This window comes from Odocoileus virginianus, chromosome 12 (genome assembly GCF_023699985.2).
Source record: "Odocoileus virginianus isolate 20LAN1187 ecotype Illinois chromosome 12, Ovbor_1.2, whole genome shotgun sequence".
Classification (NCBI taxonomy): Eukaryota; Metazoa; Chordata; class Mammalia; order Artiodactyla; family Cervidae; genus Odocoileus; species Odocoileus virginianus.
Window position 1 is genome coordinate 50,254,223 of NC_069685.1, and position 26,043 is coordinate 50,280,265.

Below are 26,043 nucleotides of genomic sequence, written 5' to 3' on the forward strand. Positions count from 1 at the left end.
TTAAAATTTTTTAAATTAGCAAATTAAAATACGTCTGTGGGAGAAGGCAAGGGTGGGATGTTTCAAGAGAACAGCATCGAAACATGTATATTATCTAGGGTGAAACAGATCACCAGCCCAGGCTGGATGCATAAGACAAGTGCTCGCGCCTGGTGCACTGGGAAGACCCAGAGGAACCGGGTGGAGAGGGAGGTGGGAGGGGGGATCGGGATGGGGAATACATGTAAATCCATGGCTGATTCATGTCAATGTATGACAAAAACCACTACAATACTGTAAAGTAATTAGCCTCCAACTAATAAAAATAAATAGAAAAAAATAAATAAATATTTTCTGAAGTTATTTTTCTAGAATATTTTATTTATGTTCTTTCTTTTAAAATTAAACAATTTATTTAATTATCTTTTAAAATCAAAAGGCAAAATACAAATGACAAAATTAAAGTAACATTTTAAGATGAACTGTTTCAATAAAGCTAGAGATGTTAATTTTTAAATTTAATTTAATTCCAATAAATATTAAAAAATAAGCGCTTGCTTTGGCAGCACATACACTAAAATTGGAAAGATAAAGAGAAGATTAGCATGGCCCCTGCACAAGGATGACACACAAATTCATGAAGCATTCCATACTTTTGTAAAGTAATTAGCCTCCAATTAAAATTAATTAATTAATTAAAAATAAATGGGAAGGAAATCTGAAAAAGAGGGGATACGTGTATACATATAGCTGATTCACTTTGCTGCAGCAGAAACTAACACAACACTGTAAAGCGATTAAACACCAACAAAAATGAATTAAAAAAAGAAGCAGCAAAGAATAAAACCGCTAACAATCCTAGAGTTCAAATGTCTGATAGTTAATGTAAAGAAACATAAGACACTTCATGCATTTTACATCTAGATCTATGTATATTCAAGTTTAAGAGTGATGTGAATCTTTAATATTTCAAACTGATCCTCTGTGCTGTGTTAGTTACATACTGCTGTACACAAAATTACCATAAATTGAGCAGTTTAAAACAAGACAGATTTACTATCTCACAATTTCTATGGTCAAGAGTCCAGACTTAGGGACTTCCCTGGCAGTCCAATGGTTGAGACTTCGAGATCCCAGTGCAGGGGGCACAGGTTGATGCCTGGTCAGGGAAGGAAAATCTCGCACACACAAAAAAAGAATCCAGGTTCAGTTCACCTCTTATTAAACTGCAGTAAAGATGTCAGTCAGGGCTGGGGTCTCAGCTGAGATTCAGATGGGGAAGGAACTACTTCCAAATTCATGTGGTGGTTCAGGACTCAATTCTTTACGGACTGCCAGACTGAGAAGAGAATCTCAGCTCCTTCCTGGATGTTGGCTGGAGACCATCCTCAGTCTCTTGCCATGTGAGTCTCTCCATATGGTGGCTTACTTCATGAAAGCCAGCAAGGAGGAGTCAACAGGGAGAGTCTGCAAGCAAGACAGTAGTCACATCTCATGCAAGGTAATCACAGATGTGAAATCCTACCAGCCTGGCTGTATTCTACTGGTCAAAAGCAAGTCACAGATCCTGCCTACTCAAGAGGGGAGAAGATGATACAGGAGTGTGAATGCCAGAAGGTAAGAATTAGGTGGGGCGGGGGGTGGGGGCATAGAGGCTGGCATTTTAGACTCTGTATCCCATAATGGCCATGCACCTTGCTTGCAAAGATTGCACTAATGTGTGAGTACATTCAGAACCACAAACTGGCAAGGAGAAGCCTGAGAGTTCCTTACATATTTATGCTATCAAAGAGGAAGGAATTAGCAAGATAATATAGCATATTGAGTTGGCAAAAAAGTTCATTCGGATTTTTCCCCTAAGATATTCTGGGAGGACTTCCTTTGTGGTCCACTGCTTAAGACTTCACCTTCCAATGCAAGGGGTGCTGGTTTGATCCCTGGCTTGGGGATCCCTCATGCCTCACAGCTGCTCCTGCCCCCAAAGAAGCAGAAGCAGTACTGTAACAAAGTCAATACTTTATAAAAAAAAAAAAGATGTTCTGGAAAAATCTGTGGGAACATTTCGGCCAGCCCAATATTTGCTCTTATCGGAATGTTTCCAATTTTCAAATTATCCCTCCACTAGAACCACAACTAGAATGTTCATCTCCAATGTTGACAGCAGCACTACCCATGAACCTTTACTGCATTCAGACACAATTGTTATTTTAAAGTCTAAGAAATGGGGAGATGTTCTGAATGATGTTAATCAGGAAAGAACATGTTGAGGACTACAGGTTGCTCTGTGACAGCCCCGGATACCAAGTGACAGACATCTCCATGTGTTTTTAATAAATTCTTTCTTTCTTTGTGCATTGCTATTTGTTGTTGTTCAATCGCTAAACAGTGTCCAACTCTCTGTGATCGCATGGATGTAGCACACCAGCCTCCTCTGTTCACCACTTATCTCCAAGGGTTTGCTCAAATTCATGTCCAAGCATTCTTTTCCCATGCTTATGATATGTGAGGAGGCTTCAGTACCCTAACATGGCAGCTGAGTCCCTCAAAAAGAATAATCCATGAAAGAGACCAAGAGCGCAAGGCAGAAGCTATGACCTAGTTTTAGAATTCACACACCATCATTTTTGCAATAATCTTCTAGTTACACAGCTTATTCCTAGTCAATGTGGGAGAGATCTATACAAGGGTATCGGTGGTAGGCAGAATTCTAAAATTACCCCCAAGACTCCTACTTCCAGGTGTATGTGCCCAGTAGAATCTTCCCTCCCTTGGGTATGAGTGAGATTTGTGAATATAATGGGCTGTCACTCTCATGGTTATGTGATGCTATCTGGCAGAAGAGATTTTGCAGATGTAGTTAAGGCCCCTAATCGGTTGACTCTGAGTTAATCAAAAGGGAAAATATCCTGAGTGGCCCGAACTAATCAGGTAAGCCCTTAAAAGAGATCAGGAAGATTTAAAGCAAAGAAGAAAATGAAAGGCAAAAAAGATTTCTCTTGCTGGCTCTGAAGAAGTAAATAACTATGTACAAACTGCCTATGGAGAAGGCCATTTAGCAAAGAGCTGAGAACAGCCTCTAGGAGCTAATAGTGTTGCCCAGTCAACAGCTAGCAAGAATATGAGCACCTCCATTAGACAACCAGAGGGAAGTAAATTCTGCCGGTGACCTATGAACTCAGAAGAGGACTCTGAGCCTGAGATGAGATCACAACCCCATTGACACCCAATTTCAGCTTTGGGAAGCCCTGAAAAGAAATCTTCTGACCTACAGAAACTGTAAGAATAAATAGGTGCTGTTTTAAGTGGCTAAATTTATGGTAATTTGTTACACAGCAGTAGAAAATAAATACCAGTGTGACTATCAGAAGGCAAAATTACTGGGGGCCAGCTTGAGACTGGGTAGAAACTGATACTGTTAGATTTTTAATTTTTGTTTTTCTTCTTAGTGTCAGTCCACTAATCTTCCCTCTCATATGCATACCTTCTTTATACTTCACTCACTCACTCAACTTATCCTCCCTTGATTCCTTCATTCCACAACAATTCCTGATCCCCAGTGGATTACTGGGGACACAGAAGCGAGTCACGTATGTTCCCTGAACTTACAGAGTTCCAGTTTGGAGCAGGAACATTCCATGGTATTCCTCAGTCTCCTTAAAGCTACTCCCAACATAAGCCATACATGGTTCAGACCCCAGGACTTTCCAGAAACCTGTTTCAGCACATTGATCCATCACCAAACCACAAATTTAACCCCCAAAGCATTGATGTACAGCAGATTCTGCTGAAGTTTCCAAGTAGAGACCAAGGATGGTATTATATCATATGCATGCATGTGTGATAAGTTGCTTCAGTCATGTCTAATTCTTTGCGACCCTATGGACTGTAGCTTGTTAGGCTCCTCTGTCCACAGGATTCTCCAGGCAAGAATACTGGGGTGGGTTGCCATGCCCTCCTCTAGAGAATCTTCTGACCCGGGGATTGAACCTGCATTTCTTATGTCTCCTGAATTGGCAGACAGGTTCTTTACCACTAGCTCCACCTGGGAAGCTCACTATATCACATATTACAAGCCAAATGTTATCAAACTTTGTATTAAACTTCTCTGTCTTTAAGCTCTATGATTCAGAAAGTCTTCTTCCAATCCTTCCCTGCTAAATATCTTTATTACTCTGATAAGTTCTTTTTTGTTTTCATATTCCACTTGGCAAAACAAAATCTTCATGAGAAACCCAATCAATGTGGACATGGGTGAATGAGGGGCTTGCTTCCCTGATTCTGCAGGCAGCTCCACCCTAGCCCTTGTGACGGTAGACCAGGTACTTTCTGTCTCAGTTGCCTGGCCTGCATTCTGGTAAAGTCCCCAAGGGAAGAATGGAGGCTCCCCGGGGACCCCAATCAGGCTTTTGAAGTTCTTGGAGGAAGGTGTTAGGTAAATAGCAATTCCAAGTAATGCTGTCTAGCGCCTTCAGATTGATGGCACTGGAGTAGATCAAAGGCCGTGTGGACAGCACCTAAGATCCAGCTTCCAGAAAACTGCAGTGACCCCAGCCAGGGCTTCTCAGAGTCCCTCTGGGTTTGAGACTGAGTAGCTGAATGTCCTGGTCATCATTCTGGAAGGCAGTTCCCCACGCTGGTAACATGCATCTTCATCATCCTCCCATCTCCTGACAAGGTTCTGTCTTCACTTGCTCGTCACACACTCTCACTCAGACCTGTGGCTTGAATACCCTCCTTATGATGACTCATCAGTCTCCTGCTCTGCCTTCTCCCCCGAGTACCAGACTCATTATACAGCTGCTAACTGATACATCCACTGGGATGTCTAATGGGCATAGCAAACTTCCTGTGTCTAAAATGGATCTCTACTTCATCCTCCTCTCTCCCCAACAGCCCTTGGGGAAATCAACTCCTCCCCCATCCCAATAAACAGTTCCATCATCACCCACCCAGTTGCTCAAGCCAGAAACCAAGGAATTATCTTTGATTCTTCTCTTTCTCCCATCACCCGACTATAATTCATCAGCAAATTTTGTTGCCTTTCCTTACTAAATGCATCCCCAGGACATTTTTTTATCTATGTCTTCATGACTCCCACCTTGATGGTCTGCGTCACTGCCATCTCAGGCCAGAGACCACAGTCGCCTTCTTACCATGCTCCCTGCTTCCTCTCCTGCAACTTCAGTGTATTCTCCACATAGTAACCTGAGAAAACATTACTTCCCTACTTAAGCTCTCCAAGTCATTATGTCACTGACAAGCCCCTGTATGATCTGGCCCCTGCCTGGATCTTGAACTTCAACTCCTCCCACACTCCCCTGTACTCTGCTCTAGCCATAATAGCATTTGTTCTGATCACTGAACACATCAAGCTTGATCCAGTCTCAGGGCCTTTGCACATGCTGTTTTCTCTGCCGGGAATCCTTTCCTCTCTACCACCTATTGTGTAGCTGGACTCTTCTGGCCATTCAGATCTCAGCCCAAAGGTCACCTCCACACAACCTATCCTGTCCTTGTGTACAGCTGGCCCACTTCATCAACCCTGGTGTGCCTTCCTCATTTTGTCATCTTTCCTCCATAGTTCCTATTACTACCCACCTCTCTTACTTTTGCTTGTTTGATTGTCTTCCCCCTAGAACTTCACTCCGAGAAGGCTCTCTGGTTCACTACTCCATCTCCAGCACCTAGACCAGTGACTGACAACCAGGACCTGCTCAGGAAATTTCTCTCAGATTCACTCATTCATTTAGTCAGTACATATTTATCAAGTGCTTACTGCTTAACGACTTGGGGAGCCCCAGGGTACAAGGGGAACCAAGATGTCTGGTGTTGATGGGTTCCAATTCAGCCTTCACCATTACCGAGCTCCAACCTTTCCTAACCAAGCCTCTGTTTCCTCATCCATAAGATGGTATACAGGGTAGGACTATTATGAACTAACTTGTAAAAGTCTACCAGACAACCTGGCACACCGTAGGTACTCATTAAATGAGTGCTTTCATCCCATGACCAAGGGTGGCTCTGTCTGCTAGAAAATGTGGATGCAAGCCGGGGTTGGGGTGGTGCTGAGACAGCTGTGGAACAGCTGGATGCCCTTATGGGAAAGAAATCAAGAACAGATGTGGGTGGGAGGACCCTCAGGCCAAATGCTGACCCACTTGGCCACTGGAACAAAGGAGACAGGACCATAAACAAGCCAAGAGAGCTTATTAAAATAACAGAGAGAATGGGAACACCCTTGGGGCCACAAGACCTCTTCCAGAGGCCTTCCAGGTGCAGCTCCAAGACTTCAGGTCAGGCCAAAAATATCTCCAGGTCTCAGAGCCCTGCCTCCCACCCGGTCAACCTAGGAGTCTGCTGGCCAGAGGCAGAGAGAAGTCTGGCAGGGACTAAAAGATATCAGGCTCTTGGGCGAGATTTGAAAACAAAAGTTGTCTTTACCTTCAACAGAAAACTGCGCAGTCACAATAAAGAATGAGGATGCTCTTTATCTCTTAGAATGATCTCTAAGAGATATTGTTGAGTATGAAAAGATGAATTTTTAAAGGATTTTAAAAAAACACGTACATGTGTCTGCTCATATATCTAGTCACTATCTCTGGAAGGATGCTGATGGTTACTGAGGTTACTGATTGGGACATCCTTGGTGGTCCAGGGGCTGACTCCACTCTCTCAATGCAGGGGGCCTGGGTTCAAACCCTAGTCAGGGAACTAGATCCCACATGCCACAACTAAAGATCCCACATGCCATAATTAAGACTCGACACAGCCAAATAAATAAGTTAGTGGTGATCGTTTTCTCTCCAGAGTGGTAATGAGGGCTTCAGGGGTGTGAAGGAAGGAAATCTTTTCACTAAATGTTCTTTGCCTCTTTTGAATATTGAATTACTTGAGTACTGAATCACTATCTATTCAAAAATAAATGCTTAATATTTGAGAAGGAAAATGGCTTACCCCTCCTCTTCCAACAAAGGGAGTAAGGGATATCATACTTTTTCCAGAATGATCTATCTAAAAACTAAAGCCAGTTCCATTGCTCCTCTTTATAACCCTTCTCTGTTTAAATCCCTTCAGTGACACATAGTTAAACATATTGTACAACCTCAAAATAAGAATATTTGTTGAATGAGTGAGTAAATGAATAAATGCATGAATAAACCAAATGCTTTCTCCCTTGATCTTTATGTACTGATACAGAAAAATGTCCACATTAAGTGAAAAAAGAAAGTCACAGAATATTTAGTCAAGAATGATCCTATTTTTGACAATTATACGTAAATGAATTCTACTGCAGATTTTAGTCATATTTACATAAATTATTATATACGTCTGTGCTATAAGTACATATATATTTATATACATAAAATTATATTGCATATTAGCATATTCATTTATATATAATATACATTAGTATATACACATATATATATAGTTATTAGCCAATAAACAGAAAAAATCTAGAAAGACTCCAAATTTGCTGGTTCTATATCTTGATATAGTGATGATCGCTATGAAGATGGGTAAAACCTCACTAATCTGTACTTAAGAATTGTACGTATTCCTGTATATAGCTATATCTCAATCTTTTAAAAGGAAAAAAAAGACATATGCCCAAATATTATTAGATGTCATCTCCTGGAATAGTTGGGATTATGTGGGCTTTGATTTCTAACATATATCTGAATATTTTACCTCAAACACACAATTATAAGTCTTTTAAAAATATATATACCTTTAAATTTATATTTTATTTCCAACTCTTTAGTTTAGCACACAAACCCTTTCACTTCTTTAACTGCCTCCGCCCTTCCTTCCAACCACATCAAACTGCTTAAGCTCCCCAGTGCGTCATTCTGTTTCTCACCTTCAGGACTTTACTTTCCTGTTCTCTCTTCCTGAGATGCCCTCTCCCACGTCCTCAACTCCTCCCACCTACCTACCTAAGTTCTTCTAGTCATTTAAGTCTCAACTGAAATGTCACTTCCTCCAGGAAGCCTCCCTTCACCTCACCAGGCTGGGTCAAATTCTCTAGAAACACTTTAGAGTTGCCTCTGTTGGTCTTGACTCACCTGTCCATCTCACTCATCCAACCGTGAGCTCCTTGAGGCAGAGACTGGAGTGATGTGGCCACAATCCCAGGGTGCCTTGGCACACAATTTGAAAATTGCTGCTCTAAACCAGAAACTAAGAGACAAAGGCCAAAGCTGCTCAAGTAGCAGTGGCAAGGGTTTGGTGTTTCCATGCTGGCTGAAGCACACTGACAAACATTCAGAGAAAACCTATTTGCAAAGAGAAGAAAAAGAATTAAAATATAGAAAAGAAGTTAAAAGGCCCCACCAGGAGCAAAACAAGAAAGGGCAACCACCTGATGCAATATTGCCTGTAATTGGCCTCCATCATCTCACCCCAGAATCCATGTCTGACGTTGAACTCCTCATCTGTTGCCCTAAACCAGTTCCTTCCACGGTCTAACCTGCACTCAGGGACTGGGGGCAGCTCCATCCTTCTAATTGCTCAGGCCAAAACTTTGCATCATCCTTGATGTTCTCGTTCTTTCAAATCCCAAATCCAATTAGTTGGCAAATTCTGTCATCATTTGCCTTCAACAGATGTCCAGAACTTGAGCATTTCTCCACATCTCCATGCTACTGGCCCAGCCACCATCCTCTCTCCCCCACACTAGGCCATGGCCACCTCACTGGTACCTCTGCTTCTACCTGGTCTGTTCTCAACTCCGTAGCCAAAGGGAATGTCTTATAAGTCTGTTCTGGACGCTGAACTCTTATGGCCCTCATCTTACTCAGAGCCAAAGCCAAAGCCCTTAACATTGCCATGAGGCCCTCTGACCACAAAACCCATTCCTCTGGGTCTTCACATCACTCCAAGCACAACAGTTTCCTCATTGTTCCTCAGACGTGCCAGGCACAATCCAGTCTCTGAATCTTTGCATTGGCTCTTCTCACTGCCTGAAATATAGTCCCTCAGATAACCTAATGACTGGCTCCCTTACTTCCCTCAGTCATGGTTCAAATGTCACTTGCCAGCATGCTCATAAAACAGAAGCAGTGCCTGCCTCCTCCTAGCATTTCTGGGCCCCTCACTTTTTGGAGGAATCACTGACTCAATGCACTCATGTACAAAAACGTATATTTAAAGAATTAATTCCATTTATCACCAAATATTTACTGAGCATGTACTATGTCCCAGAATTGAATTGGGCAATAAGGTCAGTTTAAAGCTGGCTTCCTCAAATGACCCAAAATTGGTGTCTTGAACCATTTACCTCAGATAACTAACTATTCTTCCTCCTGTTCCTTTAATAGGGAAGTATAATTCTGGAGGTACTTACAACCCATCGGAAATCCTGAGGTAGGCTCCCTGGGAAGTCCCAACGCAGGTACAGTCATCAGCTGGGAATTTTAGGCCTGGCTCAGCTGTTACCCTCCCCTACCCTGCAAATCTAGCTACCAGTCTGGACTGCTGTGACAACGTTGGCCCAGGAAGGAATTCAGCTCCTTCAGTCTGTGGGCTGCCACGGAAATCCCAGGGGCTGGGCTGCCAGGGCCATGAGCAGGAACGTAGGACGGGATATGGAGGCAACTTGATTTCTTTTTACTTTTTTCCTTCCTTTTTTCTTCTTTTTTGGTGAGAAGGCTCCTTCACACCCTCCCTCAAATCAGGATTTCCTCACACTCTCCCTCAGCCAGGGCTTCTCACACCCTCCTTCAGTCAGAGCTCCTCACACCCGCCCTCAAATCAGGGCTCCCTCACACGCTCCCTCAGCCAGGACTCCTCACACCCACCTCCCTCAGTCAGAGCGCCTCACCCCGGGCTCCCACACACCCTCCCTCAGCCAGGACTCCTCACACCCACCTCCCTCAGTCAGAGCGCCTCACCCCGGGCTCCCTCACACGCTCCCTCAGCCAGGGCTCCTCACACCCACCTCCCTCAGTCAGAGCGCCTCACCCAGGGCTCCCACACACGCTCCCTCAGCCAGGACTCCTCACACCCACCTCCCTCAGTCAGAGCGCCTCACCCCGGGCTCCCACACACGCTCCCTCAGCCAGGACTCCTCACACTCACCTCCCTCAGTCAGAGCGCCTCACCCAGGGCTCCCACACACCCTCCCTCAGCCAGGACTCCTCACACCCACCTCCCTCAGTCAGAGCGCCTCACCCAGGGCTCCCACACACCCTCCCTCAGCCAGGACTCCTCACACTCACCTCCCTCAGTCAGAGCGCCTCACCCAGGGCTCCCACACACCCTCCCTCAGCCAGGACTCCTCACACCCACCTCCCTCAGTCAGAGCGCCTCACCCCGGGCTCCCTCACACGCTCCCTCAGCCAGGGCTCCTCAGTCTTCCTTCACCTTTATATATATATATTTGGTTAGTCATTTTGGGTTGCGTTGGGTCTTAGTTGCCGGCAGGGGCGCTTCCCCGGCTACTTGCAGGGCACGTGTTTAATGGGGGCTGTAGCGCTGCAGGCTCAGTGGGTGTGGCGTGTGCGCATGTGCAGTGCAGGCTTGGTTGCCCCGCGGGATGTGCGTGTGCGATGTTAGTTCCCAAACCTGGAATAGAGCCCGAGTCCCCAGCATGGGAAGACAGATTCTTAACCAGGGCTTCCCTACGGATGGTGAAGAATCTGCCTGCAATGTAGGAGACCTCGGTTCGATCCCTAGGTAGGGAAGATCCCCCGGAGAAGGGAATGGCAACCCATTCCAGTATTCTTGCCTAGGGAATCCCATGAATCAGGAGCCTGGAGGGCTACAGTCCAAGGGATCGCAAAGAGCGTCTAACACACACAGAGAGACCTCTAGGGAAGTCCCTTCCCTCACCGTTTTCTAACCTTTAATGTACTTAGACATATGGTTTTCGGGTTTCCCCTTGTACTCTTATCCCAGACTGTGCCAGTGTTCCAGGCAAGGACTAGATTTTGGTAAAGAAATAGCAAATATATGGCAAACGCCACCTGGACTGCCCCTCCCTGACAGTGGCAGACTTCAGTATTAGATTGCAGTGTTCTTTCTCCCTGAGACCTGGCCTCAGAACTGCTTTTTACACAGCCCTCTGGGAAGCCACTATATGAGAGTTGCAAGGGGATTTCCTTCCCTGTTCTAAAACTTTCTGCATGGCAGTCTGCTCTGCACCCCACAGCACTCATCAAGTCTCATTCTTGTCTGGAAACTTTCTTTTTTCTCTTGTTAAGAAGAAACTGCTGATGTTGGTTGTTTGTGGAAAGTAGATAAACCCTCAAATGCTGTTTTTGGTGCTCCTAAGAACGTTCTGATGTTATTAAGAGAAAAGAAAAAAAATTAATAAAATAACTCCCCTTTGGGAGAGCAATTATTTATATCAAAAACATTTTTTAATGCCCACTCTTTCCTCTGAAAAGATTAATGTTTTGCAGTAAATCCTAACACAACACGCTCTGACTCCCAGCATTTTTTGGCAGAACAGAAAATCCTGATGGCTCTTTTTGTCTGAATGGTTTATTTTCTTTCTCTGCATGGATCTCAGTTTCTCTGCCTTTTTCTTTCTGTTTCTCTCCCGTTCCCAGTCTCTTTATATTCCCAGCTCTGTGTGTATTTGTCTCTCAGTCTCAATCTCTCTGTCTCTCTTTACCTCTGTCCCCCTCTTTCCCAGTGGACTGGCAACCCATCTCTTATGGGAACCTGTCTCTGACTATTTCTCTCTGTGTGTGTACACATGCATGTGTTTGTCTATGTCTATGTTTCTTCCTCTCTATCTCTGTATGTGGACTTATTGCTTTCAGTCTGTCAATTTCTCCATCTTACTCTGTGTGTTTGTGTCAGGCTTTCTCTACCTGAGTCTATCTTATCTTTCGTTCTACCACTTCCTTTGTTTGTGTCTCCATCTCTATGTGAATTTCTCTTTCCCCATCACTCTCTCTTTTTATCTCTCTCCATCTCCTTATTTGAGCTTCCTCTTCCTTTTTCTCTCTTCCTCCCACTGCCCATCTATCTGTCCATCTTTCTCTCTTTCTGTCTTTGTATGTTTGTGTCTGGTCTCTAAGCAAATCTCGCTCTCTCTCTCGCTCTCTCTCTCTCTGCTTTTCCCTCTCACCCACTCCTTGCCTCCAGTCCACCCTCAAAGTCTCTGTTTTGTCTTTGTCCTTCAATCTCCCTCTCTCTCTCTGTGCTTTTTCTTCTCGCCAACCCCTTGCCTCCAATCCACCCGTTTCTCTTTTTCTCCTTCCCCTTTTCCCCTAGAGCCCTGAGCTTGGGTGCAGACAAGAAGACAGTGAATATAAACTGAAAAGTCACCCAGAGGTTTCCAGGCCACCAGATGTGCACCATATTTAGACAGAACAGCTGGATAATTTAATGACTTCCTTGTTTTTCCCGGAACATGGGCCGCCAGGGCGTTTCAGACAGTGAGTCTGTGTGAGGATGCACAAGTGTACGCACCGTGTGTTCCCTTTGGGACCTTGTGCACACGTCACCATTCTCTAAAAGTTCCCACTCATATCCTTTAGTGTGATCCGAGTCATATTTCTTTCCCCACAACGTCCCTCTTTTTCCTCTTCCTGTGCCATCTGGCTTAGAGACCTGGAGCTGTTTAAGCATCTCAGAGACCTCCCACCTCCATCCTGTGATCCTCATCGTGATCTCGTGAGTGAGGTGTCTGGAAAGAGAAAAGAAAATGAGGTAGGAAGATCTAGAGGAAGAACTAAGGAGAAAGCTCAAAAGAAAACCCTCAAAGGCAGGGCATTGTGTTATTCTTGGTTCCATTTTACAGATGAAAAAGTGGGTAGGCCAACTCTGTAGCCCCAAAGTTCACCAGAACCACTTCTCTCACCCAAAACTGTTAGCTCCCACAAAGCAACTCAACTCCCAGCGTCACAGTCCAGCAAAGCAGGAGAAGACTTTCCCGAGGCAGGAGGTGCAGTGGGCATCAGCTCAGGTCTGCTTGCACATCGCTCCACTGGAACGCAGAAGCTGTGTGGCCTTGGGCAAGCTGCTACAGCTCTTAAGCCTTCTGTTTTCTCACCTGGAGAAGGGAAATACTTGTAGTATCTACCTCAGAGAGATGTTCTGAAGTCTGATGAAATCTATCATGTAAAGTTCCTGAGTGATAGGAAGTACTCAAAAAATGTACATTGCTGTTGTTAGTAATAGTATTAGTATAAAACTGAGGCCCAGGTTCACACAAATTAGTTGATGGTAGACCCAAACTTAGCATCCAGATCCCCCAGCTTTCACACAAGCATATTTTCATGAAGAGTTTCCTGCTACCTCCCCCCAATTAGAAATCTCAAAAACATTTTCTGGGCGCTTTCTATGTGCCACACAATACCTTTCACACATTCACTCATTTAATCCTCAGAACAACCAGGGTTCCATTATCCTCATCTTTATTTATTTTTAAAATATTTTTATGTGGACCATTTATAAAATCTTTATTGAATTTGTTACAATATTGCTTCTGTTGTTTAGGTTCTGGTTTCTTGACTGCGAGGCATATGGGATCTTAGCTCCCTGACCAAGCATCGAACCCGCACCCGCTGCATTGGAAGGGCAAATCTTAACCACCAGACTGCCAGGGAAACCCCTTATCCCCGTTTTAAAGATAAAGAAACTGAGGCCCAAAGAGCATTAGGAACTTACCGAAGGTGACACAACTAGTAGATGGTGAGGATACACTCCATCTACTCACCCACCTTCAATCCCCCATATTCACCCTGTTTTCTGCTCAAACTGTTGAAGATGTACTTCAGATCATGCTTTCTTTTCTTTGCTTCTCTCTCTCTGTCTCTCCTTCTTTTGGCTTTTACTTACGTAAGTAACACATGAACACATTCTCAGGTAGAAAAAATTAGTATTATAGATAAAAACCAAAGTTTGCTTTGATGTTATCCCTAATTTCCATTGTTGACAATTTGGTGAAAAGACTTCTGGACTTTTTCCTACAGATTTACATACACATTTTACTGCTACCTTTCAGACCTTTCCCACTGGGCCTCTAATACAGTAATTGAGGAAACAAACCTGAGGGTGAAGGAGGTTGAGTTGGGGCTGGAGATAGTCTCACCTTGTGTTTTCTGAAGATCTGTTATATACAAATACGCTGAAAGTTTCTGTCAGATAGTTTCAGCCAAGGTCCCAGAGAACTGGTTGCATAATAACCTTTCTTTGGCTTACACAGAGACAAAACCAGAGAAGGATGGCTTATCATTTACGTCATTCCCATAACAGTCATTCCTGACCTGTGGTTCTGAGACCTGGCTATTGCTGGTCCAAACTGAGATGTGCTGTCAATGTAAAACACACACTGGTTGTAGCCTTGTTGTTGTGACCCCGTGAAGTACAACATGCCAGGCTCCTCTGTTTTCCACTATCTCCTGGAGTTTGCTCAAATTCATGTTCAGTGAGTTGGTGATGCTACCTAACCATCTCATTCTCTGCTGTCCACTTCTCCTCCTTCCCTCAATCTTTCCCAGCATCAGGGGCTTTTCCAATGAGTCAGCTCTTCCCTTCAGGTGGCCAAAGTATTGGAGCTTCAGTTTCAGCATCAATCCTTCCAATGAATATTCAGGATTGATTTCCTTTAGGATTGACTGGTTTGATCTCCTTTCAGTCCAAGGGACTCTCAAGAGTCTTTTCCAGCACCGCAATACAAAAACATCAATGCTTCGATACCTAGCCTTCTTTATGGACCAACTCTAAGATCACTACATGACTACTGAAAAAACTATAGCTTTGACTATAAGAACCTTTGTTGGCAAAGTGACATCTCTGCTTTTCAATACACTGTCTATCTACGTTTGCCACAGCTTTCCTTCCAAGAAGCAACCACCCCTAATTTCATGGCTGTAGTCACTGTCTGCTGTGATTTTAGATCCCAAGAAAATAAAATCTATCACTGCTTTGTTCCTCTTCACTTTCTCCTGTTAGACTGTTAGAGTGGTGTCTTCTGCATATCTGAGGTTGTTAATATTTTTCCCGGGAATCTTGATTTCAACTTGTGATTCATCAGCCTGGCATTTCTCATGATGTTCTCTGCATAGAAGTTAAATAAGCATGGTGACAATATACAGCCTTGATGTAATCCTTTCCCAATTTTGAATCAGTCCCTTGTTTCATGTCCCATTCTAACTGTTGCTTCTTGACTTGCATACACGTTTCTCAGGAGACAGGTAAGCTGGTCTGGCACTCCTATCTCTTTAAGAATTTTCCACTGTTTGTTGTGATTCACATAGTCAAAGGTTTTAGAGTAGTCAATGAAGAAGAAGTAGATATTTTTCTGGAATTCTTTTGCTTTCTCCATGATCCAGCAAATGTTGCCAATTTAATCTCTGGTCCCTGGGCCTATTCTAAATTCAGCTTGAACATCTGGAAATTCTCAGTTCACATGCTGCTGAAACCTAGCTTGAAGGATTTTGAGCACAACCTTGCTAGCATATGAAATGAGTGTAACTGTATAGTAGTTTGAACATTCTTTGGGATTGGAATGAAACTGATGTTTTCCAGTCCTGTGGTCATTGCTCAGTTTTCCAAATTTGTTGACATATTGAATGCAGCACTTTAACAGCATCATCTTTTAGGATTTTAAATAGCTCAGCTGGAATTCCATCACCTACACTACAGTAATGCTTCCTAAGGCCTGCTTGACTTCACACTCCAGGATGTCTGGCACTAGGCAAGTGACCATACCATCGTGGTTATCCAGGTCAGTAAGACCTTTTTTGTATAGTTCTGTGTATTCTTGCCACCTCTTCTTAATCTCTTCTGCTTCTGTTAGATCCTTAACATTTCTGTCCTTTATCGTGCACATCCTTGCTTGAAATATTCCCTTGATCTCTCCAATTTTCTTGAAGAGATCTCTAGTCTTGCCCATTCTGTTGTTTTCCTCTATTTCTTTGCATTTGTTCATTTAAGAAGGACTTCTTATCTCTCCTTGCTAGTCTCTGGAACTCTGCATTCAGTTGAGTATACCTTTCCCATTCGCCTTTGCTTTTTCACTTCTTTTCTTTCCTCAGCTATTTGTAAAACCTCCTCAGACAACCACTTTGCCTTCTTGCATTTCTTTTTCTTTGGGATGGTTTTGGTTACCACCTCCTGTACAATGTTATGAACCTCTATCCTTAGTTCTTCAGACACTCTGTCTACCAGATTAATCCCATGAATCTGCTGGTCACCTCCACTGTATAATCAAAAGGGATTTGATTTAGGTCATACCAGAATGGCCTAGTGGTTTTCTCTACTTTCTTCAATTTAAGCCTGCATTTTGCAAAAAGGAGCTCATAATCTGAGCCATAGTCAGATCCAGGTCTTGTTTTTGCTGAGTATATAGAGCTTCTCCATCTTCAGCTGCAAAGAACATAATTAATCTGATTTCAGTACTGACCATCTGGTGATGTCCACATGTAGAGTTGTCTCTTGGATTATTGGGAAAGGGTATTGCTATGACCAGCGTGTTCTCTTGGCAAAACTCTGTTAGGCTTTGCCCTGCTTCATTTTGTACTCCAAGGCTAAACTTGCCTGTTATTCTGGGTCATAACTTTTGCATTCCAACCCTCTATGATGAAAAGGACATCTTTTTTGGTGTTACTTCTAAAATGTGTTGTAGGTCTTCATAGAACTGGTCAACTTCAGCTTCTTCAACATAATTGGCTGAGATACAGACTTGGATTAGTGTAATGTTGAATGGCTTGCCTTAGAAACAAACTGAGATCATTCTGTCGCTTTTGCAGTTGCACCCAAGTACTGCGTTTCAGACTCTTGTTGACTATGACGGCTCCATTTCTTCTAAAGGATTCTCGCCCACAGTAGTAGATACAGTGGTCATCTGAATTAAATTAAATTCACCCATCCCATTCATTTTAGTTTACTGATTCCTAAGATGTTAATGTTCAGTCTTGCCATCTGCTGCTTGACCAGGGCTTCCCTGATACCTCAGTTGGTAAAGAATTCGCGGGCAATGTAGGAGACCCTGGTTCTATTCCTGGGTCAGGAAGATCTGCTGGAGAAGGGATAGGCTACCCACTCCAGTATTCTTGGGCTTTCCTTGTGACTCGGCTGGTAAAGAATCCGCCTGCAATGTGGGAGACCTGCGTTCGATCCCTGGGTTGGAAAGATCCCCTGGAGAAGGGAACAGCTACCCACTCCAGTACTCTGGCCTGGAGAATTCCATGGACTGTATAGTCCATGGGGTCGCAAAGAGTTGGACATGATTGAGCAACTTTTACTTACTTACTTAGCTAAGATGTTGATGTTCACTCTTGCCATCTCCCGCTTGACCACATCCAGTTTACCTTGATTCATGGCCCTAACATTCCAGGCTCCTATGCAATATTGTTCTTTACAGCATCAGACTTTACTTTCACCACCAGACACATTCACAACTGAACATCATTTCTGCTTTAGCCCAGCTGCTTCATTCTTTCTGGAGATGTTAGTAATTGCCCTCCACTCTTCCCCAGTACCATATTGGACAACTTCCCACCTGGGAGGCTCATCTTCTGGTGTCATATATTTTTGCCTTTTCAAAACTTTTCGTGAGGTTCTTGTAGCAGGAATACTGGAGTGATTTACCATTCCCTCCTCCAGTGGGCCACATTTTGTCAGAACTCTCCACTGTGACCTGTACATCTTGGGTAGTCTTGCACGGCATGGCTCATAGCTTCACTGAGTTACACAAACCCCTTTGCCACAGTAAGACTGTGAACTGAAGGGGTTTGTATCCTTAATGCTCTAAAAAGAGCATATAATATTTCAAGAATACTTTCTTTATTTGATTACGTGTTGAAATGACAATATTTTAGATATATTGAGTTATATCAAATATACAATTAAAATTAATTTCACTTGTTCTTTTTTAATTTTTTAATATGACTAATGGAAAAATTTTAAGTTCCATATTGGCTCATATTTTATTTCTAATGGCTAGTATCCTTCTAAACAGTTGCTCAAGGAGACACTTTATTTTTGAGTTTGATTTTTTAAATTATTTTTTTAGAGTGTAGTTGATTTACAATGTTGTGCTAATCTCTGATGTACAGAAAAGTGACTCAGTTATACACATATATACATTCTTTTTAAAATATTCTTATCCATTATGGTTTATCCTGGGAGATTTTACATAGTTCTCTGTGCCACACTAGGACCTTGTTGTTTATCCATTCCAAATGTAATAGTTTGAATCTATTAACCCCAGATTCCCAGTCCATTCCTCTCCCTCCCCACTCTCCCTTGGCAGCCACAAGTCTGATTTCTATGAGACACTCTATTTTTAAAATTTCATAGAGAACAGTAATAATAGTTCAACTATATAAAGTGCTCATGGGCCAGACTGAACACTTCCCATCTGTGACTGCATCTCCCCCCTCACAATAGCTGTACAAGGTAAGCACTGTTCTTACCTCCATTTCACAGAGGAAGGAACTGAAGTTCAGAGAGTTGAAGTCATTTGCCCAGGGTCGCACAGCCAGGAAGCAGCAGAATAGCAATCTGAACATGTCATTCATGGGGCTAACCCCACATGATGACAGATCCCTTCTGGGAAGGTCTGAGGGTTTTGGAGGAAAACAGACTTTGGCTCAAATCCCAGCTCTGCCAAGTGTCTAATGCTGGGTGACCTTGAAGAAACCATTTCACTCCTTGGGGCCCCATCTTCCGCATCTGTGAAATGCGACAATAACAGCACTTACCTTTCATGTTGGGAGAAATTAAAAGGAGAGAGCAAAGTCTAAGGCACAGTCTTTTCTTGGAGGTAGAAGGACCAGTTCCACTGATGTTTCAGATCCCAGATCTGACCATGGCCTGACCCTAGGCCTACAACTGGGCTTGTAACCTGAGTCAGACTTTGACAAAGTACCAATAAATATAATCTGGCTTAAAAAAAAATTAAAAGAAAAAAATATATACATATAATCTGGCAAAAATATATGTAAAGTGTAGGTTGACAAGAACCCCACAGCAGCCTCAATCTAAGTTGCATCAGCTTCTTTTCTCCAACCTCCTCTTCCCAGACTCGAGCCTCTGAAACAAACCCTCCCCCATCAAAACTCCACAAGAACAGAAAACCCACAGTTCTCAGCCCCCTGGCTAGAACTCTGAAAAGTCACAACAAACGGAAATTCGTTTCTGCTTATCTTATCTAGATGCCCCTCCTTGTTAGGCTGTTTGGAAAGAGAAATTGATGCACTCTTCAAAGTCTGCCTGCTCTTGGCTGGACTGGATGACATTTTTAAGGCAAAGAGTCCATCTGACTCCATACATGCATGCACATATGACAACATACACACTTATGAACAAAGATTGGTTTAGCCAGTTCCCTGCCTAGGTACCCTTCAGGTATTTTCTCAGTTGCTAGTTTCGTTTTCACTTAAAAATAACGTTGATATGTGTAGGCAGTCTATGTAGTGGTTGGGACTTTAGATTCTACTTAGTTTGAGTTCCCCACAAAAGAGATTCAGAGGCAAAGATTCTATTGAAAATTGTTTGAGAGGTGGTTCCAGGAAATATCAGGAAGAGAGCAAGGAAGTTCAGTTCAGTTACTCAGTTGTGTCTGACTCATGGACTGCAGCATGCCAGGCATCCCTGTCCATCACCAACTCCCAGAGCCTACTCAAACTCATGTCCATCGAGTCAGTGATGTTATCCAGCCATCTCATCCTCTGTCGCCGCCTTCTCCTGCCTTCAATCTTTCCCAGCATTGGGGTCTTTTCCAATGAATCAGTTCTTCGCATCAAGTGGCCAAAGTATTGAAGTTTCAGCTTCAGCATCAGTCCTTCCAGTGAATATTCAGGGCTGATTTCCTTTAGGATGGACTGGTTTGATCTCCTTGCTTCCAAGGGACTCTCGAGAGTCTTCTCCAACACCACAGTTCAGAAGCATCAGTTATTCGGCACTCAGCCTTCTTTATGGTCCAACTCTCACATCCATACATGACTACTGGAAAAACCACAGCTGTGACTAGACGGACCTTTGTTGGCAGAGTAATGTCTCTGCTTTTTAATACGCTATCTTGGTTTGTCATGGCTTTTCTTCGAAGGAGCAAGCGTCTTTTGATTTCATGGCTGCAGTTACAATCTGCAGTGATTTTTGAGCCCAAGAAAATAAAGTCTGTCACTGTTTCCACTGTTTCTCCATCTATTTGCTATGAAGTGATGGGACGACTGGATGCCATGATCTTTGTTTTTTGGATGTTGAGTTTTAAGCCAGCCTTTTCACTCTTCTCTTTCACTTTCATCAAGAGGCTCTTCAGTTCCTCTTCTCTTTCTGCCATAAGGGTGGTGTCATCACGGTATCTGAGGTTATTGATATTTGTTGCAGCAGTCTTGATTCCAGCTTGTGCTTCATTCAGCCCAGCATTTTGCATGATGTACTCTGCATATCAGTTAAATAAGCAGGGTGACAGTACACCAGACTTGATGTACTCCTTTCCCAATTTGGAACCAGTCAGTTGTTCCATGTCCAGTTTTAAGGGTTGCTTCTTGACCTGCATACAGATTTCTCAGGAGGCAAGTGAGGTGGTCTGGTACACGGAATAATAGGGTACAGAGTCCCACTGTGAGCAGCCAAGGCTCTGGAGGAGCACTTGGGACTCTGTAGAACACACCTCAGCATGATCCCACCTGAGGGGCAGGAGCTGGGGTATCTATCCTCCAACCCCTGTCAGTCATTGGTTGAGGGATTCTCCCCAGGGAATGTTAACTTCCTGGTACCTCTGATTTGCCCGCATACTTGCCCAGCCAGCCCTGGTGGATGGAGTCAGGTCCAGGTCCTGGCAGTCTGCAGGTCCAGGACCAGAGGGAAATTAATGACTTGCCCAGATTGCAAATTTTAAGGTAATGATCACTCTCAGGGCTGTTCAGGTGCAGGGTGGGAAGTATGAATCAACAGATTGGCTTGCACAGAAAGGATATTAAGGAGACTCAGATAGTATCTGGTACGGGTTTTCGAGTCAGACTGCCTGGGTTTGAATCCTAGCTCTGCCACTCAGGGACTACTCATTTAACTTCTCTGTGACTCAGCTTCCACATCTGTAAACTGGGATAATCATAGTACTTACTTCATAGGATTGTGCTTGAGGATTACATGAGTTGATTCACATAAAATGCTTAGAACAAAGTTGGGCACAAAATCAGCCTCCCATAAACATTCACTCTGATGACATTGCAATGAGGGTTATAGCACTGACCTTTTCTGAAAACCAAGGAAACAAGTTTACCTAATAGCTAAGAAAAGATCCTCTGGAGTCAGGCATATGAGTGTTCAAGTCCCCGATCCACCACTTACTGTGTGACCTTGGGCCAGTCACTTAACATCTCAGGGCCTCAGATGCTTGATGTTTAAAATTATTATTAAATAATAAGATACTTTGCAACTGGAAAAAAGGGTGCATGCAAGATGTTTCTCTAAGCAGTGTGCCTGACTTGAAGTGAAATTGCAATAAATGCTTCATGTTCAATTTTCCATACCAGCAGGGGGTTGCTGCTGTGTTGGAGCAGCCAGGAAGACATAATTCTCTTGGCAATATTTACTGCACAGCTGCAAGTTGCAGGACACTAAGATAGGAAGTGAGGACTCTTAAAAAGAAGTGTTAACACTTGGCCCTTCGGGGGCACTGGAGTTCCCTCATCCCTCCCTTAATAGAATCACGCATTCACGCCCTTGCTTTGCTCCTCCCTCGAGTCAACAGAGTAAGTTTCCCAGCAGCCTTGAGATCATAAGCCAATTCAAAAGAAAGCAGAGGGCAAAGTTAGAAAAACTTGGTCTTTGATGATTCTGTGGCAACACAAGCCCTGAGCTGCCCACCCATGAACTTGCTTTAACGTGAGAGAAAACTGAATATGGGCTGAGTTTCTGGTATATGCAGCCAATATTAATTCTCTGATGTATATCTTTCTTTGTATTTTATTATTTTTTATGCTCTGGGCATGGCAAGGAGGGAGAATTGTGTGATCTGGCAGTTGCCCAGGAAAGTCCTCAAGTCCTGCAGAAAGGAAATAACAATTTCCAGGCTGACTCCTCCAGAGTTTTGCTGCCTTGTTCCCAGCCTGGAGTCTAGCCCTCCTCTTATCTCTGTCAGCTGTCAAAGGGATCCAACCAGGTGACTCCTGCTTCTCTAAAGACGCAAGAGGAGACATCCATCAGCGTCAGATCATGCCTGAAAGGATGAAGCTGCCCTGAAACCACATCAGCCTTCTTCCTTTTCCCCTCTACCCTGACCTCAATGGGCGTTCATTCTATTCACAGTACATCTGTCTATCTTCCTTCCAGGCCCATTAATTAAACAACTGGGCCTCATATCCGGCCTGATTTTTTTTTTTTTAAGCAAAACACACCAGAACTGCCGGACAATTTTCAGAAATAATCTTCTGACTCAGCCAAAGATAGATGGGTTAGAACTTTGCAGAAAGGAGGCCAACTATTCCTTTCAAGTTTGGCTGCCACCTACTGACTGCCTACTCTGTTTCTCTACCCCTACTTTTTCACCCTTCTTCAAGGAACAACACCTCTATTTTACTCATGACATCCCCTCCCCCCACTGATGGTTCCTTTGGTCTCAGTTCAGATCAGTTCAGTAGCTCAGTCGTGTCCATCTCTTTGTGACCCCATGGACTGTAGCATGCCAGGCTTCCCTGTCCATCACCAACTCCCAGATCTTGCTCAAGCTCATGTCCATCAGGTTGGTGGTGCCATCCAACCACTTCATCCTCTGTAACCTCCTTCTCCTCCTGCCTTCAATCTTTCCCAGCATCACGGTCTTTTCTTTGCATCAGGTGGCTGAAGTATTGAAGTTTCAGCTTCAGCATCAGTCCTTCCAATGAATATTCAGGGCTGATTTCCTTTAGGATGGACTGGTTTGATCCCTTTGCAGTCCAAGGGACTCTCGAGAGTCTTCTCCAACACCACAGTTCAGAAGCATCAATTATTCGGCACTCAGCTTTCTTTATGGTCCAACTCTCACATCCATACATGACTACTGGAAAAACCACAGCTGTGACTAGACGGAACTTTGTTGGCAGAGTAATGTCTCTGCTTTTTAATATGCTATCTAGGTTTGTCATAGCTTTTCTCTCAAGGAGCAAGCATTTTTTGATTTCATGGCTGCAGTCACCAACTGCAGTGATTTTTGAGCCCAAGAAAATAAAGTCTGTCACTGTTTCCACTGTTTCTCCATCTATTTGCCATGAAGTGATGGGACGACTGGATGCCATGATCTTTGTTTTTTGAATGTTGAGTTTTAAGCCAGCCTTTTCACTCTTCTCTTTCACTTTCATCAAGAGGCTCTTTAGTTCCTCTTCTCTTTCTGCCATAACGGTGGTGTCATCAGGGTATCTGAGGTTATTGATATTTCTTGCAGCAGTCTTAATTCTAGCTTGTGCTGGAATTCAGCCTGGCATTTTGTATGATGTACTCTGCATATCAGTTAAATAAGAAAGTGACAGTATACAGCCTTGATGTACTCCTTTCCCAATTTGGAACCAGTCACTTGTTCCATGTCCAGTTTTAAGGGTTGCTTCTTGACCTGCATACAGATTTCTCAGAAGGCAGATAAGGTGGTCTGGTATTCCAGAGTCTTTAAGAATTTTCTACAGTTTGTTCTGATCCACATAGTCAAAGATTTTGGCGTAGTCAATAAAGCAGAAATAGATGTTTTTCTGGAACTCTCTTGCTTTCTCTATGATCCAATGGATGTTGGCAATTTGATCTCTGGTTCCTCTGCCTTTTCTAAATCCAACTTGAACATCTGGAAGTTCTTTTGGTCTAAGTGATAGAAACTCCACTTCCTATGACCAGGATGGTCATGTGACTCAGACCTGGCCAATCAGAGCCTCACATGTTTCTGGCTGCAATGACTGCCAAGTTTGGACCACTAAGAGTCAGGCCAGGACTTGTGTTCCGTTTGTTAGGGAGAAGCTGGCTCCCTGCTCTGCTGGTCTTGGTGTTATGAGGATGGGAGCTCCTGGCAGCTGTCTTTCCACCACAGGGCAGTGCTTAATTGAGAGATTGGAGTTAGAACAAAGAGAAGCTGAACTGAGTGATGGAAGGAGAGAGACCATCCCTGATAGCATCATTTGAGCTCCTGGATCAAGCCACACCTGAATTTTTTTTTTAATTGTTCATGCATTTTTTCATTCACATATGCAACTAAATTTTCTGATTAAGCCACTTGGATTTTGGCTTTCTTGTTCTTGCAAATAGATGTCCCAATGTTCTATTCCCTTTCCATCATTATATAATCTTATAATATTCTCAGGTGGCTCCCCAGGTGGTACTAATGGTAAAGAACTGGCCTTTAGGAAACACAAGAGACATGGGTTTGATACCAGGTTTGGGAAGATCCCCTGGAGTAGGAAATGGCAACCCCCTTTCATATTCTTGTCTGGAAAAATTCATGGACAGAGGAGTCTGGTGGGCTATAGTCCATGGGGCTGCAAATAGTCGGATAAGACTGAATACATACACGGACATACATACATACATACAACATTCTCTACAGTTTACTTATTTTTCTTCCCTATTGAGTTTCCCTACCGCTCCCCAGTGCTTCTTTTTTTTGGGGGGGGGGGGCGGGCGGAGGTGGCCAAGGTGTCTGCTTTGCTTACTGCCATAGCCCTAGAGCCCAGAAGAGATCATGGTACATAGTGGAGGCTCAATACATTTTTTTAATAGAAAAATAAAGAGGCCTGAATATATATATATTATTTGCACCTTGCCCCCATTTTGCAGATAATAATAACTGAAGCTAAGAAGCTGAATGTATCCAGAGTGATTGGCCTAATTAATGGACAAACATTTACATCAAATGATCCTGGCTCAAAGTCCACTGCTCTTACATTATATTGCACCAAAGTTTCCTTATCATTCTTCGGACTGTATAGTCACCATGACATTACCATTTACTGAACTCTTGCTGCTGTCAGAGAAATTTTCAGCCCTCTACATGAATATCTCCACCAAAGTAGGTGCCATCATTAACTCAGTTTACAGAGAAAAAAACTGAGGTTAATGAATGGGATTAGTGTGCTTATAAAACAGACCCAACAGAGCTCCCTCACCCCTTCAGCCTTGTGAAGACACAGTGAGCAGACAGCTGTCTATGAAGCAGGAAATAGTCTCTCACCAGACACCCAATCTGTAGCATCTTAACCTTGGACTTTCTAGCCTCCAAAACTGTGAGAACTATATGTTTGTGGTTTATAAGCCATCCAATCTATGGCATGTTTGTCATAGCATCCCAAACAGACTGAGACATATGTGTCATTATCCATCAGAATCTTAAAAGGCAGAATTTAAAAGTAAAAAATAAAATTAAAAGTGCCAGGTGTTCCAAAGGTTTTTCAAATGTCTTCACAATGCTTGCCATATCTTTTTGAAAAATATTTATTTATTTATTTTGATTGCACTGGGTCTTCATTGCTGCAAGTGGGCTTTCCCTAGTTACAAACGGCAGAGGCTACTCTTCATTGTGAGCCCTAGGCTTCTCATTTGGAGAAGGCAATGGCACCCCACTCCAGTACTCTTGCCTGGAAAATCCCATGGACGGAGGAGCCTGGTGGGCTGCAATCCATTGGGTCGCTAAGAGTCGGACACGACTGAGCGACTTCACTTTCACTTTTCACTTCCATGCATTGGAGAAGGAAATGGCAACCCACTCCAGTGTTCTTGCCTGGAGAATCCCAGGGACGGGGGAGCCTGGTGGGCTGCCGTCTATGGGGTCGCACAGAGTCGGACACGACTGAAGCGACTTAGCAGCAGCAGCAGGCTTCTTATTGCGGTGGTTTCTCTTACTGTGGAGCGTAGTCTCTAGGTGCACTGGCTTCTGTGGTTGCGGCGTGCAGGCTCAGTAGGTGTGGTAGGAGGGCTCAATAGTTGTGATGCATGAGCTTAGCTATCCCGCGGCATGTGGAATCTTTCCAGACCAGGGATTGAACTCGTGTCCCCTGCATTGGCAGGTGAATTCTTATCACTGTGCCACCACGGAAGTCCCATATCTTATCTTATATCCTCTATACTGTTACACATTTAACATGTTTAATCAACTTGCAATTTTAGTATTTAGAGTCCATTTTAAACAGAAAGTGTTCA

General features: G+C 43.5%; 1 long non-coding RNA gene and 1 other non-coding gene across 2 annotated transcripts; one reads left to right on the forward strand and one right to left on the reverse strand.

The window, feature by feature from the left end:
* The first annotated feature begins 529 nt into the window (after positions 1 to 529).
* On the forward strand, positions 530 to 636 carry LOC139037946 (U6 spliceosomal RNA). The gene has a single exon (XR_011490884.1). It is a non-coding gene; the product is annotated as a U6 spliceosomal RNA (small nuclear RNA).
* Positions 637 to 12,711: 12,075 nt separating this feature from the next.
* LOC139037711 (uncharacterized) lies at positions 12,712 to 18,986 on the reverse strand. Its single transcript, XR_011490549.1, has 2 exons — positions 18,651 to 18,986; positions 12,712 to 12,991 (listed from the first exon to the last, which is right to left on the reverse strand). It is a non-coding gene; the product is annotated as an uncharacterized lncRNA (long non-coding RNA).
* Positions 18,987 to 26,043: the final 7,057 nt, after the last annotated feature.